This window comes from Manis javanica, chromosome 1, assembly GCF_040802235.1.
Source record: "Manis javanica isolate MJ-LG chromosome 1, MJ_LKY, whole genome shotgun sequence".
NCBI lineage: Eukaryota > Metazoa > Chordata > Mammalia > Pholidota > Manidae > Manis > Manis javanica.
Genome location: NC_133156.1, coordinates 168,600,798 through 168,615,101, shown reverse-complemented (window position 1 = coordinate 168,615,101; position 14,304 = coordinate 168,600,798). Strand labels below are relative to the sequence as shown.

General features: G+C 37.9%; 1 pseudogene; it reads left to right on the top strand.

The window, feature by feature from the left end:
- Positions 1–11,503: 11,503 nt before the first annotated feature.
- LOC108410294 (eukaryotic translation initiation factor 4B pseudogene) lies at positions 11,504–13,825 on the top strand (annotated as a pseudogene).
- Positions 13,826–14,304: the final 479 nt, after the last annotated feature.

Genomic DNA, 14,304 nt, shown 5'->3' with positions numbered 1-14,304 from the left:
CACCACTGGCTGCATTCAAAGGACAATTCTGTCTTATCAGGCTACATTTAACCCAGTAACTCAGTCTTACCTCTGTAAGACATTTTTCACTCATCTTCTGCTTCCCCATTAGCCAAGTCATAACCCTCATTAGGCTTCATTGTAACTTAATTATTCTTTAAAGGCCTTATTTCCAAGCGTGGTTACAATCTGAGGCACTGGGATTAACAACTTCATATATATTTGGAAGAAGGAGGACACAATTCAGCCCATAAGGCCCAGATACTCACAAGACTTGTTCCCTCACTTCCTTTGAGGCTTTGTTACCTTTCCAGTGAATCCTCTCCTAACCAGGCTTTTTAAAATTGAAAACTCCCCCTGGCTTTAGTTATTTCCTTAGACCTTAAATACTATAATTTATATATTTGTTTTGTTTATTGTCTGTCTCCCTCCACTTCTATATATGCTCTATGAGGATTTGCTCACTGATCTATTCCAAAAGGCTAAAATAGTGTTAGGTATTTAGTAAGCATTTAATAAATAGTTGTTGAATGAATGAATGAATGAATAAATTAAACAGGACAGAGAGAGAGACAAATGGAAAGAAAGAGATTGTAGTTGCTGTAGCTAGAACGTGGTGATGAAGGAAACAAGATCCCAGAATATCTTGAGGAAACAGGGGAATGCCTTCCACATTGAAAGAAGAGATTAGAAAGTGGAGATTAAGTTATTGTGAAATGAAGAGAAAAATAGATGAGAGAGCTCAAACTAGTTGATCATTAATTAGTCAACAAAACAGAAAATAACATCTCCCACCTAACTGAAAAATATAATAGGTAATATGAAGACAGTATCAGAAAACTAACATCAGATGAAAAACAATTGTTGGCTACTTGTAATGGTCTGCTTGAAATAAGCTAGTGTATATATTTTAGCGAACCCAGTCTTCATGGTTTGGTAACTTTTCCAAAAAATGATCATGGCATGAACAATAATTTGAACTAATGAACTAGGAGTCTGCTTGCCACCTGTAAATGATATGAAAGTTTCATTTATTTCTCTATTCATTAGTATTAAGAGAGTACTATAGGAATAAAGATATGAACAAAGCAGACATAGTCCCTGCCCTTCTGAAGCTCAACATCTATCTAGTTATTGAGACCACTTTAATAATCACACGTATATTTATGTTGTGAAAATAAAGATAAGTGCTATGATGTAAAAGGCACTGACAGCAGAGCAAAGTGGTAGAAAACCCCAGTAAGGAGAGTCAAGCTTTATTTTATACTCAGGGAAATAACATGCAAATATTTCCATTTTGGAAAAGGAAGAAAAGTCCTGAGTCATAGTCAGCTTTCTGGGAAAAAAATTGAAGGAGGGAAGAGAGAATCTGTCAGGTTTAAGACAGTGTGGAGGGTCATGGTGACTGCACTGGGATCTGAGTCTGAGAACCTCAGGGAGGTGTAAGTAAAGTTGGGACCAGGCATGAGAGCTGATTGATGTGTCTGAGCCAGGAAAAGAAACTGCTGCTTGGGTGTCTGGCCAAGTCTTCCAGGTTTAGAATTAAGGTTCTAAAACTGAGCTTGGTCCAGAAAGTTAGGAAAACAGGTCAGAGATTTGGAATCCTAGGCTCAATCCATTAACAGAGAAAGTCTGTATCTGCTGAGATTATATTGATTGTACATAACAAAAACCTGCTATATAGTGTTTGAAACATGTAAGGGACTTATTTTTCTTACTGAGGCAACAGTTTCAATTATGTTATATTTAGTTATGCTCCTTCTATTTTTCCATTCTTCATCTATGACTTTTGTTCTTCAGGAATATCATTTCATGATGTCAGAACAGCACTCCAGCATCATTTCTTTATTACAGGTAGGGAAAAGGGGAATAACAAAAGACATGTACCACCTGAATTTGACCAGTGTCAGAACTTTCCTAGAAGCCTCATGAGGGGACTTCTACTTATATTTCACAGGCCAACACTGTGTCACCCTGAGCTGCAAGGGAGGCATGCTGCCACTCCAGACAAAACTGGGGTTCTGCTAATGAGGATGAAGGAGAAAATTTTAACCTGTGTTTTTGAAGTATGATCCCTGAATAAATTGTACCTATAGAAAGTGCATGCTTGGATAAGTTTCAACAGGTGTAAACACCATAGAAAGGTTAACAGAACATTCCTATCACCTCCAAGAGATTCCTTATGTCCCTTCAGAGGGGACCCTTCTTTTCACCCAGTTGCCAGCTAATCATTGATCTCTTCCATCACAGTAGACTTTTCTAGGATTTTAATAAGTGTAGTCATACAGTATATACTCTTTTGTGTCTGGCTTCTTTTATTCAGTGTAACATTTTTAAATCCGTGCATGTTGCATGTAGCAGTACTTAATTTATTTTTATTCCTGAGTAGTATTTTACTACATAAGTACCACATTTGTTTATCCATTCACCTGTGGTGTGCACTGGGATATTCCCAATTTTTGGCTATTACTAATAAAGCTGCTATGAACATCCAAGCACAAGTCTTTGTGTAGGCAGAGGCTTTTATTTCTCTTGCATAAATACCTAGAAGTTGAATAACTGGCTTATGTGGTTGATGTCTGTTTAACTTTATAAGAATCTGCCAAACAATATTCATGCTCCAGTTAGATTAGACAACTCCCAGGTGAAGGGTGTGAGAGTATAAATTTTTGTTGTTTTAACCACTGCATTTCGGATGGTTTCTTACACAGCATTATTATGGTTATAACGACTGCTACAGCACTGCATATTTCACTGTGTGCCCAACTTTCTTGGGTGCTTACCTGAATAAACTCTTCCATTTATAAATGTTTTGAACAGAAATTTCACAAAAGAAGGTATGTAAATGTCCAATAGGCCAGTGTTTCAAAGTGGTTCCACTTTATACCCCCACCAGTGATGTATGAGAATTCCAATTGTTCTAGACCCTCACCAACACTTGGTTTTGTCTTTTTGCTACTCTAGTGGGTATGCAGTGGTATTTCATTGTAGTTTTGGTTTGTATTTCCCTGATGATGATTTTGAGCACCTTTTAATGTGCTAGGGAAAGGAGGTAATTTTATTCTTGCAGGTATATGCAATTTTTCCAATTTGGAGGAGAGACATTGATTAGCCATGGAATTTGCTCTGTGCTCTGGGACAACCCGCTTCTCCCTAAATCTCATGGTGTGTTCCATGTCACTTGCACCAGGTGTTTTTTGTCATTTGTGCCAGGTGTACTCTGAGGTCATTTTCCCCTGGGGTTCTCGGTGGTCACTTACACCAGGTATTTTCTTTGCTCACTTTAGTTCCATTTTTCTATAACATCATGTTTATGTTCTCTTTTGAGAATATTTATACATTTTTACATTTAAAAAAATCTAAACAGTGAGGTAGAATAAATAAACACAAGTGCAAAGTATCATTTTATATCACCAACCAGAGATGAAATTATTTCTCATGTGGGACCACTAGTATATTCTTAATGGCCAGCAAGTACAGAATAAGATTATTTATTTTTTATTTTGTGTTTTTATTTGGATGATTTTTTAAATTAAATATAATCATAGGATCACCTGGCTAAACCTTTTGGGCATTTCAGGCCCAAGCCTGCCTATGTGTCTACCAAATAACACCAAGTAATACTATTTTAATGTCACAGGCAACACAGAAAAAAAATAGCTGCATATTTGCACATAAAAGATTTGTTACTGTCAAATAAAACCCAAAGGATGTGGTGTCCTCTGACAGTAAGTGTTTCACGTGGTTCAAATAAAGAAAAGTGGTGGGAAAATCAAATCATCACATAGCATGTAATTTTCTAAGTGGGCCAGACTGAAAACTGTATCTTAGCTGGGAGTATTTGGACAAGTGCTTCCAGCTCTGACGTAAGAGCTGGTTTTACAGCAAACATCTCACTAAGAATGACTGTAAAGTTCAATTTTTATAAAAACCAAAACCAAATCTTTCAAAGTATCAGAAAGCAGCCAAGGCATCTAGGACTTGAGGAAGAATGGAGAAAAAAAAGAAAGTGCAATGACATCAGAATAACAATCTCCATCATTTCCCACCTTGAGACATTTTGCTGAATTGTAAGTTACAGAGGCCAAGCAAAAGGTGCAGCTTAGAGAGCTTTTAGGAGTCTGACAGGGCTACCAAAACAAGACACGGAGCTCAGGGCCAGCAAGAAAGCCAGGATTGGAAAGGCTTAGATCCCAGGGAAAAGACAGTTATTAAAAAGTGAGCTGATACTCCACTCCCACTTTTCCCATCAAGACATTTGCTGATTCCTGAGCCTTGTAGGTAAGAGATCAAAAGTCCAAGCAGAAAGAGGCAGATAAGAAGCTAAAAAGTGAAACAGACTCATTTTTCTGAGAAGCAAAAATTGGAAGTCAGGACCCAGCAAGAAGTCAGAGCTCTGAAAAATACCTCCAGGCTTTCAGCTGAGATTCCAAATGGACTGTGCATAGAACTAAGAACAAAGTGGAAATAAATTAGCCTCAGAAAACCTCAAGCCGGTCTCCAAGTACCACATTGTCTAATGGGATTAGGGTGATCTGCCCCTACTCTTTCTGCCAGAAGAAAATTAAATTATTTCTGGAGAAGGAAAACATCATGTATAACTTTGCAATTATTCATACACATTGTCTAGCATTTAAGGAAAAATCTGCAAGTCATGTCAGTAAATAGAACCATGTGAGAGAAAATCAGAAGAAAAAAATAGAAATAGATCAGATCCATTGGAGATTGAGATCTTGGTGATATCAACATGGGCTATAAAATAATTCTGATTAGTATCCTAAACACATTTGTTTCCTCCATGTCATTTCATGATTTGATACATAGCTCATTTCTTTTTAGCACTGAATAAAATTCCATTGTCTTCAAGTAGCACAGTTTATTTTTCCATTCATCTACTGAAAGACATATTGGTTGCTTCCAGGTTCTGAAAATTATTAATAAAGCTGCTATAATTGTTCTTGTGCAGGGTTTTGTGTGGACATGAGTTTTCAACTCCTTTGGTTAAATACCAAGGAGTACAGTTGCTGGATCGAAAGTTAAGAGCATGCTTAATTTTCTAAGAAACCACCAAATCGTCTCCCAAAGTGGCTATATTATTTTGCATTTTCCACCATCAATTGTTGAGAGTCTCTGTTGTTCCATATCTTTCCCATCATTTAGTGTTGCCAGCATTTTGGATTTTAGTGTTCTAACAGGTACGTGGTGGTATCTCACTGTTGCTTTAATTTGATTTTCCCTAACAACATAAAATTTGTTAATGTTTTCATGTGCTTATTGTCCATCTGTATTTCTTCTTTGGTGGGGTGTCTGTTCAGGTTCTTTACCCATTTTCTGATTGAGTTGTTCATTTTCTTACTGTTGAGTTTTAAGTGTTCTTTGTATATTTTGGATAACAGTCCTTTATCAGAAATGTCTTTTGCAAATATTTTCTCCCAGTCTGTGGTAAAGTTGATTTCAAGGCAAGAAATATTACTAGACATAGACTGTCATTGCCTAATCATAAATGGGTTGACCACTCTCTCTTTCCCAACATGGCAGCCTCAGCAAAAAAGAGTAAGTAGGGGAAGAGTAACTCCTCAATACACCTTTTTGGCCGAGGATGGGGTACTCTTGGAGGAAGCAAATGTCCCCAAACCAGTCAGCTGGGTTGATGAAACAGAAGCCCTAGGAGATGTTTCAACCACTTGGCACACTAATGACCATGTGTACAGGGCTCATCCAATTGACCATTCCACCCTGCCCACTGCTCTGCTAGCTATTCAGAAACCCTGTATTGAACAGATTACCTTCCAAATAGCTACCCTACCCTACTTTTCTAGGGAACCTATATATGATGTGACAGAAGGCTCCATTAAGAAATTTTTGTTTTTTAATTGAAGTATAATTGATATACACGCTTATATTAGTTTCAAGTATACAACACAGTGACTCACCAGTTACCCACATTATTAAATCCTCGCCCCAACTGGTACAGTTACTATCAACAAAGAAAGATGTTACAGAACCATTGGCTATATTCTCCATGCTATACATACTACCATCCCCGTGACTAACTTGTATTACGATTGAGGATTTTTGTGCCCTTCTATCCTCTCACCCTCTGCACCCTCCTATCCCAACCTCTCCCCCTTGGTAACCACCAGTCACTTCTCAGTGTCTGTAAGTCTACTTCTATTTTGTTACTTTTTTTGTTTTTCATTTTTAGATTCAACAAATAAGTGAGATCATAGGGTAGTAGTTGTCTTTCTCCAACTGGCTTATTTCACTTAGCATAATACCCTCTAGGTCCAACCGTGTTGTCACAAATGGTGGGACTTTTCCTTTTTTATGGCTGAATAATATTCCATTGTCTACACACACTACCTTTTCTTTATCCATTCATCTATAGATGGACATTTTGGTTGCTTCCGTATCTTAGTTATTGTAAATAATGTGGCAGTAAACATAGGGGTGCATATATCTTTTTGAATTAGGGATTTTGTTTTCTTTGGGCAAATTCCTAGAAGTGGGATTACTGGGTCTTATGGTATTTCTATTTTTAGGTTTTTGAGGAAACTGCATACTGCTTTCCACAGTGGTTGTAACCAATTTACATTCCCACCAGTAGTGTAGGAGGGTTCCCATTTCTCCACATCCTCACCAACACTTGTTATTTCTTGTTTTTGGATAGTAGCCATTTTAACTGATTTGTGATAACTCATTGTGGTTTTGATTTGCATTTCTCTGGTGATTAGCAATGTGGAGCATATTTTCATGTGCCTGTTGTTCATCTGTATTTCTTCTTTGGAAAAATGTCTGTTCAGGTCCTCTGCCCATTTTTTAACCAGGTTACTTGTTTTTTTGCTGTTGAGTTGTATGAATTCTTTATATATTTTGTATGTTACCCCTTATCAGATAAATCATTTGTGAATATATTCTCCCATACTATAGGTTGCTTTTTGTTCTGTTGATGGTGTCCTTTGCTGTACAGAAGATTTTTTAGTTTGATGTAGTCCTACTTGTTCATTTTTGGTTTTGTTTCCTTTGCCTGGGAAATGTGTCCAGAAAAATATTACTCATGCTTGTGTTCAGGAGACTTTTGCCTATGTTTTCTTTCAAGAGTTTCATGGTTTCATGTCTTATATTTAGGTCTTCAATTCATTTGAGTTTACTTTTGTATATGGATTTAGATAGTGATACTGTTTCATTCTCTCACATGCATTTGTCCAGTTTTCCCAGCACCTGATATTGAAGAAACCATCTTTCCCATTGTATATTCATGGCTTCTTTATCATATATTAATTGACCATATATGTATGGGTTTATATCTGTACTTTCTATGCTGTTCCATTGATCTATGGGTCTGTTCTTGTGCCAGTACCAAATTGTTTTGATTACTGTAGCTTCATGGCATAGCTTGAAGTCACAGAGCATAATGCCTCCCAGTTTCCTTCTTTCTCAGAGCGGCATGGGCTATTTGGGATCTTCTGTGGTTCCCAATGAATTGTATAATGAGTTGCTCTAGTTCATTGAAAAATGCCATTGGTATTTTGGTAGGGATTGCATTGAATCTGTAAATTACTTGGGGCAGGATGTCCATTTTGATAATATTAATTCTTCCTATCCATGAGCATGGGATAGATTTCCATTTATTAGTGTCTTTAATTTCTCTCAGTTTTTTATTGTTTTCAGAATACAGGTATTTTCACATTTTTGGTTAGGTTTATTCCTAAGTATTTTATTCTTTTTGACGCAATTGTAAATGGAATTATTTTCTGGATTTCTCTTTCTGCTAGTTTGTTGTTAATATGTAGGAATACAGCAGATTTCTGTGTATTAATTTTGTATCCTGCAACTTTTCTGAATCCAGTTATTAGTTCTAATAGTTTTTTAGTGGAGTCTTTAGGGTTTCCTCTATATTGTGTCATGTCATCTGCAAATACTGACAGTTTTACTACTTCCTTACCATTTTGGATGCTGTTTATCTCTATCTTGTCTGATTGCCATGGCTGAGACCGCCAATACTATGTTGAATAAAAGTGGTGAGTATGGACATCCTTGTCCTGTTCCTGATCTTAGAGGAAATGCTTTCAGCTTTTTGCCATTGAGTATGGTGTTAGCTGTGAGTTTGTCATATATGGCCTTTATTACATTGAGAAAAAAATACCAATTTTATTGAGTTTTTATCACAAATGGATGTTAAATATTCTCAAGTGCTTTTTCAGCATTTATTGAAATGATCATAGTTTTTTAATCGCCTTTTTGTTAATGTGGTGTATCACGTTGCTTGATTTATTAATTTTGTACCGTCCTTGCATCCTTGGAATAAATCCCACTTGGCCATGATGGATGATCCTTTTGATGTATTTTTTAAATTGGTTTCCTAAAGTTTTGTTGAGGATTTTTGCATCTATGTTCACCAGGAATATTGGTCTGTAATTTTACTTCTGTAGTGTCTTTGTCTGGTTTTGGTATTAGAGTGATGTTGGCCTCAGAGAATGAGTTTGGAAATATTCCCTCCTACTTTTTAGAATACTTTAAGAAGGATGTGTACCAGCTCTTTAAATGTTTGGTAGAATTCAGCTGTGAAGCCATCTGGTAAAGGATTTTGTTTTTTGGAATTTTTTGACTACCAATTAAATTTCATTACTGGTAATTGTTCTGTTCAGATTTTGTTTCTTCCTAGGTCAGTCTTTGAAAGTTGTATTTTTCTAGGAATTTGTCCATTTCTTCTAGGTTGTCCAATTTATTGGCATATAATTTTTCATGGAATTCTCTAATATTTCTTTGTATTTCTGGGCTGTCAGTTGTGACTATTCCTTTTTTGTTTCTGATTTTTGTTTATTTGTGTTCTCTTTTTTCTTGATATGTCTGGCTAGGGGGTTGTTTATTTTGTTTGTTTTCTCAAAGGGTGAGCTCTTGATTTCATTGTTTTTTCTATTGTTTTATTCTTCTCTATTTTATTTATTTCTGCGCTGATCTTTATTATGTCACTCCTCCTACTAACTCTGGTTTTCATTTGTTCTTCTTTTTATAGTTTCTTTAATTGTGAGTTTAGACTGTTTATTTGGGATTGTCCTTGTTTTTTGAGGTAGGCTTTTATTGCTATGTACTTTCCTCTTAGAACCACTTTTGCCACATCCCACATATTTTGAACTGTTGTATTTTTGTTTTCATTTGTCTCCATGTATTGCTTGGTTTCTTCTTTGATTTGTTCATTGATCCATTGATTATTTAGAAGAATGTTGTTTAGCTTCCATGTGTTTGTGGGGATTTTTTGTTTTCATTGTGTAATTTGTTTCTAGTTTCATGACATTGTAATGTGCAAAGATGCTTGATACAATTTCAATGTTTTTAATCGAGGTACTTTTTGTGTCCTAATATGTGATCTATTCTGGGGAACATTCCATGTGCACTTGAGAAAAATGTGTATCCTACTGCTTTTGGGTAGAATGTTCTGTACATTCATATCTGTTAAATCCCTCTGATCTAGTGTGTTGTTCAGTGTCTCTATTTCCTTACTTATTTTCTGTCTAGTTGTTCTGTCCATTGATGTAAGTGGCATGTCAAAGTCCCCTAATGTGATTGAATTGCTGTCTATTTCTCCCTTTAGTTCTGTTAGTACTTGTTTTACATATTTAAGTGCTCCTATGTTGGGTGCATAGATATTTATAATTATTATATCCTCTTGTTGGACTGATTCCTTTAGCATTATGTAATGTCTTTCTTTGTCTCATTAGTTTCCTTGTTTCAAAATCTAATTTTGTCTGATAAAAGTTCTGTTATTCCTGCTTTTTCTCCCTATTTTTTGCATGAAATATCCTCTTTGATCCCTTTACTTTCAGTCTATGTGTGTCTTTAGGTCTGAAATGAGTCTTTTATAGGCAGCGTCTAGATGGGTCTTGTTTCTTTATCCATTCTGCCACCCTTTGTCTTTTTACTGGTGCATTCAGGCCATTTCATTTAAGGCAGTTATTGATAGGTATGTAGTTATTGCCTTTTTATTAATTGTTTTCTGGTTGTTTTTGTAGTTCCTTTCTGTTCATTTCTTCCTCTCTTATACTCTTCTCTTGTAATTTGATGGTTTTCTGTAGTGCTATAATTGTATTTCTTAAAAATTTTTTTTTTCATATCTATTATAGGCTTTAGGCTTGTGGTTACCATAATAAGGCTCATAAACAGTTTCCTAAATATATAACAGTCTCTATTTGGTCACTGTATTTCAAACACATTCTCCTTTTTATTCTTCTTTCTCCTCCACACTGTATGTATTAGATGCTGTAATCTGCATTTTTTGTGTATCCCTTGGCTGATTTTGTGTATATTTGATTTTACTACTTTTTTAAAAATTGATGCTTGCTTAGTAAGTAACTTGTCTACTACCTTTACTGTAGGTTTATTTTCACTGATGAAAAATACTTAGGCTTAAGAACAGAAATCTCTTTAACATATCCTGTAAGACTGGTTTAGTGGTGGTGAATTCTTTTAACTATTGTTTATCTGGGAAACTTTTAATCTCTACTTCAACTCTAAGTGATAACATTGCTGGGTAAAGGATTCTTAAAAGTTTTTCTGTTTCCACACGTTAAATATTTCATGCCACCCCCTTGTAGTCTATAAAGCTTCTGCTGAGAAATCTTCTGATAGCCTTAGGTGGTTGCCCTTATATTTTCTGCCTCTCCTGGCTGGTTTCAATACCCTCTCTTTGTCATTTTAATTATTATATATTTTAATGTTGTATTTTTGGGGTTCCTTTTGTTAGGGGCTCTCTGTACCTCCATGACCTGAATGTCTATTTCCTTCCCCAGATTGAAGAAGTTTTCAACAATTATTTCCTCAAAGAGACTTCTATCCCTTTGTCTTTCTCTTCTCCTTCTGGTACCCCTATTATGCAAATACTGTTTTGTTTGGATTGGTCACACAGCTCTCTTATCATTCCTTCATTCCTAGAAATTATTTTTCTCTCTGTTTCTCAGCTTTTGTGTGGTCCTGTTCTCTAATTTCCATCTCAATGATTGTCTCCTTTACTTGCAGCAATCTATTATTCATTCTCTCCATTGTATATTTCATTTCAGTTTCTGTACTCTTTAGCTCTGAGTGTCTCTTTTTCAAATCTTCTCTTTGTGGAAGTCCTCCCTCAGATTGCCAGTAGTTTCCCACAAATCAGTGAGCACATTTGTGACTATTATTTGGAAATCTTTATCAAGAAGATTGATTATTTCCATTTCATTTAGCTCTCTTTCTGGTGTCTTATCCTGTTCTTTTGTTTGGAACATATTCTTTTGCCCTTCATTTCGTCTGGGTTTCTGGGTTCTTCTTTTGTATTAGATAGATTTGCTACAACTCCTGGTCTAGAATGTAATGGCTTTATGAAGAAGGCATCCTGTGGTGCCCAGAAGCTCAAGACTCTTTGCTCACCTGTGCCTGGTTTTCCTTTTGCAGTGGAGCTGCAGTTGCCATTGGTGGGCTGTGGGTGGGGCCACCTCTCTGCCTGTCTGCCAGCAGTAGCTGTTCTCAGTCTTCCATGGCTGGCAGCTCTCTTCAGCCAGACTTTTGTGAGCTTGGAAGCAGTGCTCTTGTTGGGATCATTGTGGGTGGGCTGTCCTCTACCTGCCTGGATGGTGGAGGGGAAGAAGGGGATATGCAGGTGAGTGTGGCACAGGGGCTGGGATGCCCTCAAGGAGGAAGGAGCACTTAAAACTGGCTCTCACAGGCACCTCCCCAGATGGGCTAAGAGAGGAGCAGGAAAGCCTCTCTCCACCTACCAGGCAGCAAAGTCTGGTGCAACTGGGCTGAGGTAGCATTGTCTCCTTGCCCTTTCTCCTACAGAGAGAGCTCCATCTAATCTCTGCCCTTTTGTACCCTTCTTGCTGCTGGTAAATCTTTCAAACTGCCACCTCTGTGTTGAGTCTCAGTGGGACTGACAGAGCATGCCTATTCTCCACAAGCAGCAGAAGTCTCAGCCTCCCAGAGTACCCCAACTCTCTATGGTGTCAAGCCCCATTAATTACCAAAGCCCAGTGCAATGTGGGTTTACGTTACCACAGAAGATCTCCAGGACAGGTGTGCAGAGTTCCTGAGTGCTTATGCTCTCCCTTTCTGTTCCTCTCCCTCCCACTTGTGGGCTGAGATGGGCAAAGGTCTTGGGTCATGCTTGATCACAACTCTGTGACTTTACTCTTCTCAATGTGGTCTTCTCTTCTTCACCAGGTGTAGATCATCTGTTCTGCACTCTTCAGGTTGTTTTCACTGTTAGTTGTTTTTGGTGTAGTTGCTTCATTGGTGTGTATATGGGGAGAGGTTTCTCCTTGCCTTCCTACTCCACCATCTTTTTACTGGCAGTCTAAGAAATTATTTAGAGGATTAAATATCAGTGCAGTGTGTTTACCATGTGAACCTAGCAATCCAGAGAGGTTGAAAGATTTGGTTATTCTGAGTTTGAGGACCTGAGCTTAGATTCCTTGCTCAGAGCCATGAGCCTCAAATGAGGAGTCTCCAGGCCATAGGGAAATTCCAGTGGGTGGTGTTGATGAAACACAGGATAATGACAGGAAGGATTGTTCTTTCAGTGGAGATAGAAATTGGGATTCTGACAAAACGGATACAAACTGGAGGGCCCATCTTGCAACAGACAGCTTTGATGACTACCCGCCTAGAAGAGGTGATGATAGTTCTGGGGACAAGCATCAAGATCATTATGACTGCGGTCAATATTGTAATGGGTGTCAGGATGCAGTATCTTGATGGCTTACAACAGGATATGGATTGATATGGGGTGGGGATGGCTGTGATGACTGAGGCAGCAGAGACTGTGACAAAGGTAGGCAGTGGCACAAGTGTATTTGGTAGTGCGTACTGTAGAGATAATGACTAGAGGAGAAGGGGGCCATGAAGACATATGACAGACAGATGATCCAGTCATGGAGCTCCAGCAATTATTACTCTTGGGATGACAATAGGCATGATGAAAAGGGTCCTCCCCAAAGACCCAGACTGAATCTAAAGCCTTAGAATACTCCTAAGGAAGACAATTTCTTGGCTAGCTCCTTGTATTTCATTCCAGCAACCTTTATTTGTGGAGGGGCAAAGCCTGTTGACAAAGCTGATAGAAAAGGAGAAGCACAGCTACAGAAGGAATAGGAGAAATTACAGCATCCACTGGATGAGCTAAACTTAGAATGTCAGCCTCAGCAGAGATACCCACAATAGCAAAGGGAAGAAACTCAGGAAACAGAACCATCGAGGACAGGAAGTAAGTCATCACAGGACTGGGACCTCAGCCACATCTTGCAGAAGTGCATGAAGGAGAGAGAGTGTGAAGTCCCTAGAAAATGAAATGCTCAATTAGAAGAAAGTCTGTCAGTTTCCACCCTCTAAGCTTCCCAAACCCAAATAGCCTCTAAAGGTAATGTTAGCCTCTCTACTGAAGAACACCTTGGTAAGCAAATCTCTAACCCTCCTGCTCTATCTCAAAGCTTAGGCACAGACACTCAGACACAGGTGGAGTAATTGTGGCTCAGCCACCGGCAGAAGGACCACAAGGAAAGATGAAAATTAAGAAGATGGGGTGAATGTGCCAAAAGGTCAAAGTAGAAACTCCAGCCATAGTCCAGGAGATGCAGGGAACAAAAATCACTGGAGGGAGTCAGGTAAGAAAGAGGGCAAAAAGAATCAAGAGCCCTGATCTGCACCTGAGCCAAAGAAACCTGAAGAAAATCCAGCCTCCAAGTTCAGTTCTGCAAGTAAGTATGCTGGTATCTCTATTGATGGTGAGAGGAAAAGGAGAGAGATTACACCCCAAACACCTCTACATCCTGTGCTTATTCTTAGTCTCTCTCCACCCTGAAACATTTGAGAAAAAAAATCAGACCTCTATTCAGAAAATACAAAATACAACTCACCATCTTCTTGGGAGAAAAAAGGATCAAGCTTCCAGGATGATTTAACAGCTCTGGGACTACAGCATTTTCTGGGATTTGAAATTTTCTGCTTTAAAACAGGGAAAGTTCTGTGCAAACTGGGATATGTTGGTCATCTTTTATAGTGGCAGTAGGCCAGGAATCCTGTGTGTCAAAGTAAGCCCTGAGCTTTCTTGTAGTCTCTGATCTGCGCATTTCTGTCCTTCTTCCAACACACTGCCAATAATCTAATATAAGGCTCTGGTGCCTGCCTGGGCCTTGTCTTTGCAACCACACAGGCTATTCATCTACTGTCCTGGCAGTCAGACTCAATCTGTCTCTTATGCTATGACTTCTAATTCTTTTTCTTTTTTAAAGGTATTATTGATATACACTCTTATGAAGTTTTCACATGAAAAACAATGTG